The sequence below is a fragment of the Pseudorca crassidens genome, chromosome 9 (assembly GCF_039906515.1).
Source record: "Pseudorca crassidens isolate mPseCra1 chromosome 9, mPseCra1.hap1, whole genome shotgun sequence".
Lineage (NCBI taxonomy): Eukaryota > Metazoa > Chordata > Mammalia > Artiodactyla > Delphinidae > Pseudorca > Pseudorca crassidens.
In genome coordinates this window covers 98204762-98220068 of record NC_090304.1, presented here as the reverse complement: position 1 = coordinate 98220068, position 15307 = coordinate 98204762, and the positions used below count along the sequence as shown (strand labels likewise).

General features: G+C 41.8%; 1 long non-coding RNA gene across 1 annotated transcript; it reads left to right on the top strand.

Moving 5' to 3' along the window:
* Positions 1–3595: 3595 nt before the first annotated feature.
* Positions 3596–8382, top strand: LOC137229742 (uncharacterized). Its single transcript, XR_010945827.1, has 3 exons — positions 3596–4160; positions 5789–5915; positions 6450–8382. It is a non-coding gene; the product is annotated as an uncharacterized lncRNA (long non-coding RNA).
* Positions 8383–15307: the final 6925 nt, after the last annotated feature.

Sequence of the window (15307 nt, the reverse complement as noted above, 5' to 3'; positions counted from 1 at the left end):
GAGAAATGAAAATGCCTTCACCTTGGGCCCCCAGTATCTACAAAAGCAATATCTTATCCAGCATGGGAACCAAAAAACTACAGTCTCTTTCCTTTCCTTACAAAACTGTGAATAGTAAAGGTCAAATCTCAGGCTCTTAATAACAGCTGGATTAAAACCCACTGTCTGCTGGATACTGTGGTAATAGTACAGCAGTACTTGCCATAATGATTCTCATTTTACTAATGATGAAAATGGGGCCCAGAGAAGTTAAGTAACTTTCCCCAGGCTCCAAACTTAGCAAGTGGCAAGAGGCAGGATCCAAAGCCAGGTCTGTTCAACGCCAGAACTCATATACTCAACCCTTCTACAAATGAAGAGTCCAATTGTGAAGAGCATTGTCTGAGCCTGCACCACGAAGAACCTGGAATAAGCATCCTAGGAAACAAGAAGAGAAGGAGAGCTGCCCAGGATCCCTTCCTTGGGACACATCATCACAACACATACAAAAAATCTCTAAATGCAACAAGCAAAGGCAAGTCTGACATTTCCAAGTGATTAAGTATATGGAGGAGAGAAGAATAAGATGACAGGGGTAGGCAGAGCTGATTGGAAAGCCTTTCAAGAAGATGCATGTAGTTCAGTAGATTTTAACTAGAGAGAGAGGGATGGAGGAAGGAAGCATATGAGCAGGGCTTCCCTGGTGGTCACTCCTGGCTCCTTCAACACCATTAGCTGTATGGCCTTTGGGTTCCGGCTTGAAATAGAGCCAGGAAGGATGAGAAGGATGGCCAAGATATCGCATGTCTTAGCATAGTCACTATTGGCCTAGGGATTTGAGGCACCTACAAGTTGCTTTGAGATTCTTGAGGAAGCGGGGTGGTGACTTTCAGGAAATAAGTTAATCTTTGTTTCCTCTCTGCTGTTGTGAATAAACAGTGTGACAAACGGACATGGGGCTGACATCAATAGTTCCAGGCACTTTCGCTGGAGTAGGACCCATGAGAGTACGGCTTCCAGTATGGCTGCACCAAATCTGAAGTCATTATAATTTACTTCCCTGGTGGCGCAATGGTTAAGAATCTGCCTGCCAATACAGGGGACATGGGTTCGAGCCCTGGTCCGGGAAGATCCCACATGCTGTGGAGCAGCTAAGCCCATGCATCACAACTACTGAGCCTGTGCTCTAGAGCCCGCGAGCCACAACTACTGAGCCCACATGCCACAACTACTGAAGCCCGTGCGCCTAGAGCCCGTACTCTGCAACAAGAGAAGCCACCGCAGTGAGAAGCCTGTGCCCCGCAATGAAGAGTAGCCCCCGCTCTCCACAACTAGAGAAAGCCCATGCACAGCAATGAAGACCTAATGCAGCCAAAAATAAATAAATAAATAAATTAATTTAAAAAAAATAGAGAAAATTATAGGTTGAGTTCTAACAAAAGGAACATTTGTTCCTGCTGTTCAGGAGACCTCCTAATGCTCTATAGGTCCTTTCTAGAGGACAAAGCCTTCCTCCTCTCAAAAATGATACCACAAAGAAGATCTTGGCTTCATTTAGGAGGATTAACTCTTTAAAGGTTTGGAACAGTGGATTCTGCGTAATGATAAGACAAGGAAACAAAAAAATTTTGAGGCCTCCCTACAAGGTGGGTTCCCCTCCCCCAGGGTGGGTTCCCTGTGGATAAAAGTATGATTCATTTATTCTAATTTCTTCAAACTTCATTGACTCTGTTTGTGTTTATTCTTCTTGGACCATGCTGTGCTATTTAGTATGCATTTAAAGTGCATTTTAGTGGCTATTTAAGGAGGCATGGGGGCTTCCCTGGTGGTGCAGTGGTTAAGAATCCTCCTGCCAATGCAGGGGACAATGGGTTCAAGCCCTGGTCTAGGAAGATCCCACATGCCGCAAGGTAACTAAGCCCGTGCACCACAACTACTGAGCCCGTGTGCCACAAGTACTGAAGCCTGTGCGCCTAGAGCCCGTGCTCCTCAACAAGAGAAGCCACTGCAATGAGAAGCCCGCGCACCACAACGAAGAGTAGCCCCTGCTCGCCGCAACAAGAGAAAAGCTCAGGCACAGCAACGAAGACCCAACACAGCCAAAAATTAAATAAATAAAAATAAATAAAATAAAATAAAATATTAAAAAAATTTATAAAGGAGGCACTTGCTTATCGCCAGCATTTTATACGTGTATCTAATTAAGTTCAGGTTCTTGTGTTAATTATCATCCAGTTCTATAAAATTTATCAAGCTATCTGATTTTAATGCAATCCTACTGCAATCCTAGTGATTATATATTTGTTCAACTGATCAAAAAGAACACATTAAATACAGACACGTCAGGTGAATTGCTTGAATTCATCTAACCATTAGGTTTGATCATAAAATGTTTATTAGAGTGAGATATACAATTTTAGCTGGACTTCATATTTTTAGGGCCCCCACCATCAACTGTTATAAGCAGAATTTCACAATGTTTGTTAGTTTCAAATTCTGTCTTGACTGTGAATTACGTATGTCTAAATTTGTTTTTAAAAATACAATACTAAATAAATAATACTAAGTTTCTTTTTTAAGAACTCTCTCTCTCTCTCAACATCAAGAATACTTTTTAAAAATGTCCTCTTCAGCTAGGATTTTAAACTTTCACAACGGGTATGTCAGAAAAGGTACTCGTTCCTTTTTTCCCTCACAGAGCAGATGAGTCATCAGGTCTGAACACTCAAATTCTTGCCACGAAACCCACAAACGTCCCAGGGTCCATGTCCATTCTGTTCCCCTTCCCTCCTGTGACAGCAGAGGATCCTTCCTCCTCCCATCCTCAGCTACTGCCTTACTCGTCCCCTGAATCTCAGCCTCTCTAGCCTTCTCAGTAACCTCCATCTGGTCAATCTGTAGCTTCCTTTGGTACTTAAATATCCTCCAAATTACTCATATTTATAAAACACCCCCCACCTGACCCAATCCCCTACCATCTACTACTGGTTCTATTTTATCCCCAGATTTGGAGCTTTACTTCGTAAAGTGCATGTCCTCACCAACCTTTCGTTTTGTACCCACTGTAGTCGAGCTCCCACCCCCACCATCCTCCAGAGACTGGCGCAACGAGCTTACCTACGACCTCCCTGTTCTAGATGCTCCTCGGACCTTACTTTGCTTGTCTGCCGGGCAGCATTGTCACCACCGACTGTTCCCTCTGTTTTTTATTTGAGTTTTATTTTTTAGTCTTTTTTTTAACATCTTTATTACAGTATAATTGCTTTACAATGGTGTGTCAGTTTCTGCTTTATAACAAAGTGAATCAGTTATACATATACATATGTCCCCATATCTCCTCCCTCTTGCGTCTCCCTCCCACCCTCCCTATCCCACCCCTCTAGGTGGTCACAAAGCACCGAGCTGATCTCCCTGTGCTATGCGGCTGCTTCCCACTAGCTATTTATTTTATGTTTGGTAGTGTATATGTGTCCATGCCACTCTCTTACTTTGTCCCAGCTTACCCTTCCCCCTCCCTGTATCCTCAAGTCCATTCTCTAGTAGGTCTGCGTCTTTATTCCCGCCTTGCCCCTAGGTTCTTCTGATGATTTTCTTTCTTTTTTCTTTTTTTAGATTCCATATATATGTGTGTGTTAGCATACGGTATTAGACATTTCTCCAAAGAAGATATACAGATTGCCAACAAACACATGAAAGAATGCTCAACATCATTAATCATTAGAGAAATGCAAATCAGAACTACAATGAGATATCATCTCACACCAGTCAGAATGGCCATCATCAAAAAATCTAGAAACAATAAATGCTGGAGAGGGTGTGGAGAAAAGGGAACCCTCTTGCACTGTTGGTGGGAATGTAAATTGATACAGCCACTATGGAGAACAGTATGGAGGTTGCTTAAAAAACTAAAAATAGAACTACCATACAACCCAGCAATCCTACTACTGGGCACATGCCCTGAGAAAACTATAATTCAAAAAGAGTCATGTACCACAATGTTCATTGCAGCTCTATTTACAATAGCCAGGACATGGAAGCAACCTAAGTGTCCATCGACAGATGAATGGATAAAGAAGATGTGGCACATATATACAATGGAATATTGCTCAGCCATAAAAAGAAACGAAATTGAGTTATTTGTAGTGAGGTGGATGGACCTAGAGAATGTCATACAGAGTGAAGTAAGTCAGAATGTTCTCTCCTTTGTGAAGCAGTCTCTTACCTTGGCTCCTACAAAGCAACATTCTCCTTGATAACCTCAGGTCTCTGGCTCCTTCCAAGCTCCTTTACTGGTTGCTCCCCTCCCCCTCCTCCCCTCCCCTCTTTCTCCTCCCCCTCCTTCTCCTCCTCCCCTCCCCCTCCTTCTCCTCCTCCTCCCCCTCTTTCTCCTGTTTCTCCTCCTCCGCCCCCTGCTCCCACTCCCATTCTTGCTTCTGCTTCTGCTGCTTCTTCTGCTTGTCCTTCAAATATCCTTTAGGATCCCGTCCTTGGCCCTTTTCTCACTCAGCACCCACTCTCTGGGCCATCTCTCTCATGGCTTTTGTTAACATCTATATGCTGTTTTCAAATCTATATCCCTCTGTCATCCTTTCATTCACACAGCAGGCAGCATATTTGTCATACACAGATCTTAACCTATCACTTCACTGAATACACTCATCAATGTGTTCCATTGCTTTTAGGATAAAATCAAAACTCTTTGCTGGTCAGAAAAGACCCCAGGATTTGGTCTTACCTTATACTCCAGCCTCAGTCTCTTTCCAGTGTCCTCCTGGAATTCTGCATTCTGGCTGTGCTAGGCCACATTCACAGTTTCTAATGGTCCATGCTCTTTCAACTCTCAACCTTCCTCCATCCGGTTCTTTCTACTTGGAGCCCTCTGATGGCCCACCCACCTGTCACCTTCAGGTCTCTGGTTAGGTGCGGCATCCTTTTGGGAAAGCTGTCCTCACCTCCAGGCTAGGTTAGGTCCTGCTGACTTCTGTTCTTTCCTGTAAAAATATTCACTATATCTTTATGACGTTCATGTTTAATTGTTCACTGCTATATCCCACCTCCTAGCCCAATGCCCAATATACATTAGGTGCTCACAACTAGTTGAATGAACAAATTTACCTAAATGATAATAGCATTATCTGAACATATTTGAAAATTTTCACATCCCTTCAGGAAGATGGGCCTTGTGTTCTCCCATCTGCAAATCAACTGTGCTCCTAAACCCATCTGTTCATGCAAAACAACTAAGCACTTGTATAAAACTGGGGAGGAAAAGGTGGGAACACCAAAGGCAGCTGTGCTACTCTCCTGCTGTAGAAGACTTGGTGAGAGCTTAATTGAGAAGGTGTCTAACATGTGATTTAAGTAACTCCTGGCTTTCTTTCCCTTTAGTCTTGCTGGGTGGTTCGCACATATTCTCTGTAACCTACTTGGAGTATTATGATTAATAGCTGATCATGAAAACATTGTCCCTTAAATATTTAAAAAATATTTAAGATACCCTTAAATGTGGCTGTATTAACTCTTAGACCTAGATTTTTTCAAAAGAGGGGGAAACCCTGTGATTTCTAATGGAGAAACAGGATTAGATATGCAGACATTAACTTCGTAGAAACACTTCTAGGACCACAGTAGTTTCACAGAGTTGAAAAAAAATCTTTTCATATACCTGCTTCTGGGTGAGTGACAAGTGATGGGATGGGGTCTTCCTGGAGCCCTGTGGGGATGTTGCTTCTGTCCAGATCTTGCCCTACTGATTTTTAGATTTTACCATTTTGTAAATATATTAGCCTGAATTTTTCCCTTTCTATAGCAGGACCCGAAATACTGGGAAATCTCAATCTAAGATAAACAAAATGTTTCATGAGAATCCAGAGATGACATTTAGTAAACCATCAGAATGGAGAGAGCCGCCCTGATCTCCAGCAGCACCAAGAAGGGTACGTAGTCCCACTGGGAAGGGACGTGTGCACAGGCACACGCTGGATTTTAATTGGAGGTTGTTTTTTGGTGTATTTTGCTGTTGATCCTAAAATACATGGCTGGGAATGGAACAGTGGAGCTTTAAATGCAGTTAAATGGAACATAGCAGGGAGAGTGCATCATCCCCTGGCTGGTTGAGCAGCAAGAGTTTCTAAAGACATGAGAGGGAGTAGATGACCTTTCAAGAGCCCTCTTGTCCAAAGATTTTATGATTCCATGCACGTCCTCTGTCTAGACACGAAGGGTGGGTGCTCCTGCCTGCTTTTCCTGCTATAACGTGGGGAGAAGTATAACTGCTCCACCTACAGTCAGGTCCCAGAAACTGTTCAGCCTCAGCCAGAAAAAACAACAGAACAAAATAGGGGAGAAAAAACCTACTGGAAAGAACATAACTGCAGAGTCTATGACAAAGAAAATTCTCCCCAAATTATATTTACATTTAGTTCAGCCTTTAAAAGCAACTGTAACTTTCATATCTGTGTTTTTCACAGTTATCAACATTCATTCATATATTTAATGTCTATTATGTAAGACCATTTCATGAGAAAAGGAAGAGACTGAAGGTTTGACCCTTCCTTTGACAAGTGAGGAACACAGACCTGGACAGGTGAGTTAGCTGACCGTGGTTATTCAGTGACCCAAGCCAAGACCAAGGTGTTTGACTACTGATAAGACAGAGGTGTGAAGATTTCTCTACTTCTGAGACTGATCCAACACTGTAGAGCTGTAATCAAACATTATACCTCAAATTCATCCTCCTTTCGCTCACAGGCCCTGGTCCTCACTCCTCTGTATCACAGACAACCTGGATGCACCTTGTCCCTCTTCTGGCCTCCTCACTTCCTTACCTCTGCCCTTATAAACTTCTTCCCAGTTCTATAAACTTGCCAGTTCTTACCAGGCTCAGGTCACACTAAAGACCTGCCCTGAAGGCTCTTCTCCAGACACCACATGGCTCTGCTCGCTCTCTCTCTACATCCAGGTCTCTGCTCAAATGTCATCTCCTCAGAGAGGGCTTCCTCGACCACCTTCTCTAAAACAACACCCCATGAGTTCTTCATTCACTATTTTTATTAAAAAAACATCAATCAAATATCTTCTAAAACTTTATTTTGAAGTGTAATGCATATACTGAACCATGCAGGAACCACAAAGCACTCCTCAACCTTCTGGAACTCCAGTGCCTGCAACCAGACTGTCCCCGACATGGGGTCTTCCCTCCTTGACCCTACCTGACCTGCAGGACTTAATTGCTGAGAAACAGGAGGAGGAAGAGAGAAAACATTTCCTTAACCCTTTGATTCACGTATGGTCAGAACCCAGGGAACTGGTCTGTCTTGTTTCCAGTGGAAGGTACAACTCTGAGTGAGAAAAAAAGGAGCCGCTCTATCCTTGATGTGGGGACCATCTCTGATTCCTCTTTACTTCCCCTTTTGACTCCCTCAAGGCACTCAGCAAATGTCAGCTAATGAATAAATGAGAAATGTGTTGTTGGCTAAAAAGACAGTATTTAAGATTCTGCAGATTAAATATTTGTACCTAGTGCATAGTATGGTACCTAGTAGGGGTTCATTAATTACTGAAGACAATGACATTTCAACCATTTTATTAATTCATTCAGCAAAGTATGTATCAAACCTCAACCATGTCTTGGGCAATCTGTAAGAACACATGGTTTAATAAAAGGCTGATTCACACGTGATCTCTACTTTGTAAGAATCTGAGTGGGGTCTAGAATAAGTAGGATACATATAACAATGACAGATAATTGAAAGCAGCAAGTGCTGATAGGACTGCCCGTCAAGGGTTTTGAGTTTGAAGAAGTTAGAGCAAAGCAAGGAAGCTCTTTTCCCCTTAAACTGGTTTCCTTGGATATCCTTTTTCATGCTTATCCTGGCAACCTCATGGCCTCGAACTTTCCTTCTTAATGGGTTAATGCCAAATCTCTTTGTTCTGATTTGTCTCTTGGTTTCCATCCTCCTCTCAGACATCATCTCTATTGAGATTCTGCCTGCACTGCAAACTCCATATATCAAAAACAGAAGTCATAATTCTCTGCCAATCTAACCTTGCCTTCTTGAAGATGGGAGGAAAAAAAAAAAACATGATACAGGGCAATGAGTTGGGAATTCATAGCATTCAGAGACAGGGAGGCATGGACAGAGACAGCAAAGATGACGACTCAATAAAAGTCTTTGGGGGGCTTCCCTGGTTGCACAGTGGTTAAGAATCTGCCTGCCAATGCAGGGGACATGGGTTAGAGCCCTGGTCTGGGAAGATCCCACATGCCACAGAGCAACTAAGCCAATGTGCCACAACTCCTGAGCCCACATGCCACAACTACTGAAGCCCATGCGCCTAGAACCCATGCTCTGAAACAAGAGAAGCCACCATGATGAGAAGTCTGCGCACCACAACGAAGAGTAGCCCCAGATCGCCGCAACTAGAGAAAGCTCGCGCACGGCAACAAAGACCCAACGCAGCCAAAAATTAAATAAATAAATAAATATTTTTAAAAGTCCTTGGGTTTTTTAAAAACATATTTAGTGGAGTATAATTGCTTCACAATGTTAGTTTCTGCTGTATAACAAAGTGAATCAGCTATATGTATACATATATCCCCATATCCCCTTCCTCTTGAGCCTCCCTCCCACCCTCCCTATCCCACCCCTCTAGGTGGTCTCAGAGCACCCAGCTGATCTTCCTATGTTATGCAGCTGCTTCCCATTAGCTATTTATTTTACACTTGGTAGTGTATATATGTCAGTGCCACTCTCTCACTTCGTCCCAGCTTACCCTTCTCACTCCCCCTGTCCTCAAGTCCATTCTCTACATCTGTGTCTTTATTCTTGTCCTGCCCTTAGGTTCATCAGGACCATTTTTTTTTTAGATTCCATATATATGTGTTAGCACACGGTATTTGTTTTTCTCTTTCGGACTTACTTCACTCTGTAAGACAGGGTCTAGGTCCATCCACCTTACTACAAATAACTCAGTTTCCTTTCTTTTTATGGCTGAGTAATATTTCATTGTATATATGTGCCCCATCTTCTTTATCCATTTATCTGTTGATGGACACTTAGGTTGCTTCCATGTCCTGGCTATTGTAAATAGAGCTGCAATGAACATTGTGGTACATGTCTCTTTTTGAATTATGGTTTTCTCTGGGTATATGACCAGTAGTGGTATTGCTGGGTCATATGGTAGTTCTTTTCTTAGTTTTTTATGGAACCTCCATACCATTCTCCATAGTGACTGTACCAATTTACATTCCCACCAACAGTCCAGGAGGGTTACATTTTCTCCACACCCTCTCCAGCATTTATTGCTTGTAAATTTTTTGATGATGGCCATTCTGACCAGTGTGAGGTGATATCTCATTGTGGTTATGATTTGCATTTCTCTAATGATTAGTGATGTTGAGCATCCTTTCACGTGTTTGTTGGCAATCTGTATATTTTCTTTGAAGAAATGTCTATTTAGGACTTTGGCCCATTTTTGGACTGGGTTGTTTGTTTTTCTGATATTGAGCTGCACGAGCTGCTTATAAATTTTGGAGATTAATCCTTTGTCAGTTTCTTCATTTGCAAATATTTTCTCCCAATCTGAGGGTTGTCTTTTCGTCTTGTTTATGGTTTCCTTTGTTGTGCAAAATCTTTTAAGTTTCATTAGGTCCCATTTATTTTTGTTTTTATTTCCATTTCTCTAGGAGGTGGGTCAAAAAGGATCTTGCTGTGATTTATGTCATAGACTGTTCTGCCTATGTTTTCCTCTAAGAGTTTTATAATGTCTGGCCTTACATTTAGGTCTTTAATCCATTTTGAGTTTATTTCTGTGTATGGTGTTAGGGAGTATTCTAATTCATTCTTTTACATGTAGCTCTCCAGTTTTCCCAGCACCACTTATTGAAGGGGCTGTCTTGTCTCCATTGTATATTCTTGCCTACTTTATCAAAGATAAGGTGACCATATGTGCATGGGTTTATCTCTGGGTTTTCTATCCTGTTCCATTAATCTATCTTTCTGTTTTAGTGCCAGTACCATATTGTCTTGATTACTGTAGCTTTGTAGTATAGTCTGAAGTCAGGGAACTTGATTCCTCCAGCTCTGTTTTTCGTTCTCAAGATTGCTTTGGCTATTCAGGGTCTTCTGTGTTTCCATACAAATTGTGAAATTTTTTGTTCTAGTTCTGTGAAAAATGCCAGTGGTAGTTTGATAGGGATTGCACTGAATCTGTAGATTGCTTTGGGCAGTATAGTCATTTTCACAATGTTGATTCTTCCAATCCAAGAACATAGTATATCTCTCCATCTGTTTGTATCATCTTTAATTTCTTTCATCAATGTCTTATAGTTTTCTGCATATAGGTCTTTTGTCTCCTTAAGTAGGTTTATTCCTAGATATTTTATTCTTTTTGTTGCAATGGTACATGGGAGCGTTTCCTTAATTTCTCTTTGAGATTTTTCATCATTAGTGTATAGGAAAGCAAGAGATTTCTGTGCATAAATTTTGTATACTGCTACTTTTCCACATGCATTGAGTAGCTCAAGTAGTTTTCTGGTAGCATCTTTAGAATTCTCTATGTATAGTATCATGTCATCTGCAAACAGTGACAGTTTTACTTCTTTTCTTATTTGGATTCCTTTTATTTCTTTTTCTTCTCTGATTGCTGTGGCTAAAACTTCCAGTGGTGAGAGTGGGCAACCTTGTCTTGTACCTGATCTTAGAGGAAATGCTTTCAGTTTTTCAGCTTTGAGAATGATGTTTGCTGTCGGTTTGTCTTATATGGCTTTTATTACGTTGAGGTAGGTTTCCTCTATGCCTACTTTCTGGAGAGTTTTTTTTTTTTTTTTTTTATCATAAATGGGTGTTGAATTTTGTCAAAAGCTTTTTCTGCATCTATTGAGATTATCATCAGTTTTTATCCTTCAATTTGTTAAAGTGGTGTAGCACATTGATTGATATGCATATATTGAAGAATCCTTGCATTCCTGGGATAAACCCCACTTGATCATGGTGTACAATCCTCTTAATGTGCTATTGGATTCTGTTTGCAAGTATTTTGTTGAGGATTTTTGCATCTATGTTCATCAGTGATATTGGCCTGTAGTTTTCTTTTTTTGTGACCTCTTTGTCTGGTTTTGGTATCAGGGTGATGGTGGCCTTGTAGAATGAGTTTGGGAATGCTCCTCCCTCTGCTACATTTTGTAAGAGTTTGAGAAGGATAGGTGTTAGCTCTTCTCTAAATGTTTGATAGAATTTGCCTGTGAATCCATCTGGTCCTGGGCTTTTGTTTATTGGAAGATTTTTAATCACAGTTTCAATTTCAATGCTTGTGATTGGTCTGTTCATTTTTCTATTTTTTCCTGGTTCAGCCTTGGAAGGTTGTGCTTTTCTAAGAATTTGTCCATTTGTTCCTGGTTGTCCATTTTATTGGCATATAGTTGCTTGTAGTAATCTCTCATGAACCTTTGTATTTTTGCAGTGTCAGTTGTTACTTCTTTTCCATTTCTAATTCTGTTGATTTGAGTCTTCTCCCTTTTATTCTTGATGAGTCTGGCTAATGGTTTATCAATTGTGTTTATCTTCTCAAAGAACCACCTTTTAGTTTTATGGATCTTTGCTGTTGTTTCCTTCATTTCTTTTTCATTTATTTCTGATCTGATCTTTATGATTTCTTTCCTTCTGCTTTGTTTTTTTTTTGTTGTTGTTGTTCTTCTTTCTCTAATTGCTTTAGATATAAAGTTAGACCGTTTATTTGAGATTTTTCTTGTTTCTTAAGGTAGGGTTTTATTGCTATAAATTCCCTCTTAGATCTGCTTTTGCTGTCTCTATAGGTTTCCGGTCATCATGTTTTCATTGTCATTTGTTTCTAGGTATTTTTTAATTTCCTCTTTGATTTCTTCCGTGATCTCTTGGTTATTTAGTAGCGTATTGTTTCACCTCCATGTGTTTGTATTTTTTAGTTTTTTTCCTGTAATTGATATCTAGTCTCATAGCGTTGAGGTCAGAAAAGATACTTGATATGACTTCAATTTTCTTAAATTTACCGAGGCTTGATTTGTGACCCAAGATATAATCTATCCTGGAGCATGTTCCCTGAGCACTTGAGAAGGAAGCATTTTCTGCTGTTTTGGGATGGAATGTCCTATAAATATCAATTAAGTCCATCTTATCTAATGTGTCATTTAAAGCTTGTGTTTCCTTATTTATTTTCATTTTGGATGATTTGTCCATTGGTGAAAGGGGTGTGTTAAAGTCCCCTACTATGATTGTGTTACTGCTGATTGCCCCTTTTATGGCTGTTAGCATTTGCCTCATACATTGAGGTGCTCCTATACTGCATGCATAAATATTTACAATTGTTATATCTTCTTCTTGCATTGATCCCTTGATCATTATGTAGTGTCCTTGTCTCTTGTAATAGTCTTTATTTTAAAGTCTGTTTTGTCTGATATGAGAATTGCTACTCCAGCTTTCTTTTGATTTCCATTTGCATGGAATATCTTTTTCCATCCCCTCACTTTGTCTGTATGCGTCCCTAGGTCTGAAGTGGGTCTCTTGTAGGCAGCATATATATGGGTCTTGTTTTTGTATCTATTCAGCCAGTCTATGTCTTTTGATTGGAGCATTTAATCCATTTACATTTAGGAGAGTTATCGATATGTATGTTCCTATTACCATTTTCTTAATTGTTTTGTGTTCGTTATTGTAGATCTCTTCCTTCTCTTGTGTTTCCTGCCTAGAGAAGTTCCTTTAGCATTTGTTGTAAAGCTGGTTTGGTGGTGCTGAATTCTCTTAGCTTTTGCTTGTCTGTAAAGGTTTTAATTTCTCCGTCAAATCTGAATGAGATCCTTGCTGGGTAGAGTAGTCTTGGTTGTAGGTTTTTCCTTTTCATCACTTTAAATATGTCCTGCCACTCCCTTCTGGCTTGCAGAGTGTCTGCTGAAAGATCAGCTGTTAACCTTATGGGGATTCCCTTGTATGTTATTTGTTGCTTTCCCCTTGCTGCTTTTAATATATTTTCTTTGTATTTAATTTTTGATAGTTTGGTATGTGTCTTGGCATGTTTCTCCTTGGATTTATGCTGTATGGAACTGTCTGTGCTTCCTGGACTTGACTGACTATTTCCTTTCCCATGTCAAGGAAGTTTTCAACTATAGTCTCTTCAAATACTTTCTCAGGCACTTTCTTTTTTTCTTCTTCTCTGGGACCCCTATAATTTGAATGTTGGTGCGTTTAATGTCCCAGAGGTCTCTGAGACTGTCCTCAATTCTTTTCATTCTTTTTTCTTTATTCTGCTGTGCAGCAGTTATTTCCACTATTATATCTTTCAGGTCATTTATCCGTTCTCCTGCCTCAGTTATTCTGCTATTGGTTCCTTCTAGAAAATTTTTCATTTCAATTATTGTGTTGTTCATCATTGTTTGTTTGTTCTTTAGTTCTTCTAGGTCTTTGTTAAACGTTTCTTGTATTTTCTGTATTCTATCTCCAAGATTTTGGATTATCTTTACTAACATTATTCTGAATTCTTTTTCAGGTAGACTGCCTATTACCTCTTCATTTGTTTGGTCTGGTGGGTTTTTACCTTGCTCATTCATCTACTGCATATTTCTCTGTCTTCTCATTTTGTTTACCTCACTGTGTTTGGGGTCTCCTTTTCGCAGGCTGCAAGTTTGTAGCTCCCATTGTTTTTGTTGTATGCCCCCAGTGGTTGAGGTTGGTTCAGTGGCTTGTGTAGGCTTCCTGGTGGAGGGTACTGGTGCTTGTGTTCTGCTGGGTGGGACTGGATCTTGTCTTTCTGGTTGGCAGGGCCATGTCTGGTGGTGTGTTTGTGAACTTAGTATGATTTTAGGCAGCCTCTCTGCTAATGGGTGTGGTGGTGTTCCTGTCTTGCTAGCTGTTTGGCATGGGGCATCCAGCACTGGAGCCTGCTGGCCGTCCGGTGGAGCTGAGTTTTAGTTTTGAGATGGAGATCTCTGGGAGAGCTCTTGTTGATTGATATTACATGGGGCTGGTGGGTTTCTGGAGGTCCAATGTCCTGGACTCGGCTCTCCCACCTTGGAAGCTCAGGCCTGACACCAGGCCAGAGCACCAAGACCCTGTCAGCCACACAGCTAAGAAGAAAAGGAAGAAAAATAATAATAAAATAAAGTAAATAAAATAAAAAAATTTTAAATTAAAGAAAAAAAGAAGAGAGCAGCCAAACCGATAAACAAATCCACCAACGCTAACAAGCATTAAAAACTAAGATAAACATAAAAATCAGAAACAAATTAGTTGCAGACAGCAAACCCCAAGTCTACAGTTGCTCCCCAAATCCACTGCCTCAAATTTGGGAACATTCGTTGTCTATTCAGGTATTCCACAGATGCAGGTTTTATCTAGTTGATTGTGGGGATGTAATCCGCTGCTCCTAAGGCTGCTGGGAGAAATTTCTCTTTCTCTTCTTTGTTCACACAGCTCCTGGGGTTTAGCTTTTGTTTTGGCCCCACCTCTGCGTGTAGGTCACCCTCAGGCATCTGTTTCCCGTCCAGACAGGAGGGGGTTAAAGCAGTGGCTGATCGGGGGGCTCTTGCTCTCTCAGGCCAGAGAGAGGGAGGGGTACGGTAGTCATAATTGGAATGCAGCGCAAGCCTGCAGTGTCAGAGGCCAGCCTGACTGTGCAACAGCCTGAAGCGCGCCGTGTATTCTCCTGGGGAGTTGTCCCTGGATCCTGGGACCCTGGCAGTGGCATGCTTCACAGGCTCCTGGGGGGGGGGCGTGTGCGTGTGTGTGTGTGTGTGTGTGTGTGTGTGTGTGTGTGTAGTGACCTGTACTTGCACACAGGATTCTTGGTGGCAGCAGCAGCAGCATTAGTGGTTCATGCCTGTCTCTGGGGTCTGTGCTGATAGCCATGGCTCATACCCCTCTCTGGCGCTTGCTTAGGTGGTGCTCTGCCTTTTGTGGGCACACAGTGCAGGAACCCCCTCTCCTCATGCACCCCGAAACGATGGTCTCTTGCCTCTTCAGCAGGTCCAGACGTTTTCCCAGACTCCCTCCCGGGTAGCTGTGGTACACTACCCCTCTTCAGGCTGTCTTCACACAGCCAACCCCCGTCCTCTCCCTGGGATCTGACCTCCAAAGCCTGAGCCTCAGCTCCCAGCCCCCACCTGCCCCGGTGGGTGAGCAGACAAGCCTCTCGGGCTGGTGAGTGCTGGTCGGCACTGATCCTCTGTGCAGGCATCTCTCCGCTTTGCCCCTGCAGCCCTGCTGCTGCACTCTCCTCTGTGGCTCTGAAGCTTCCCCCCTTCACCTCCCCCCATCTCCGCCAGTGAAGGGGCTTCATAGTGTGTGGAAACTTTTCCTCC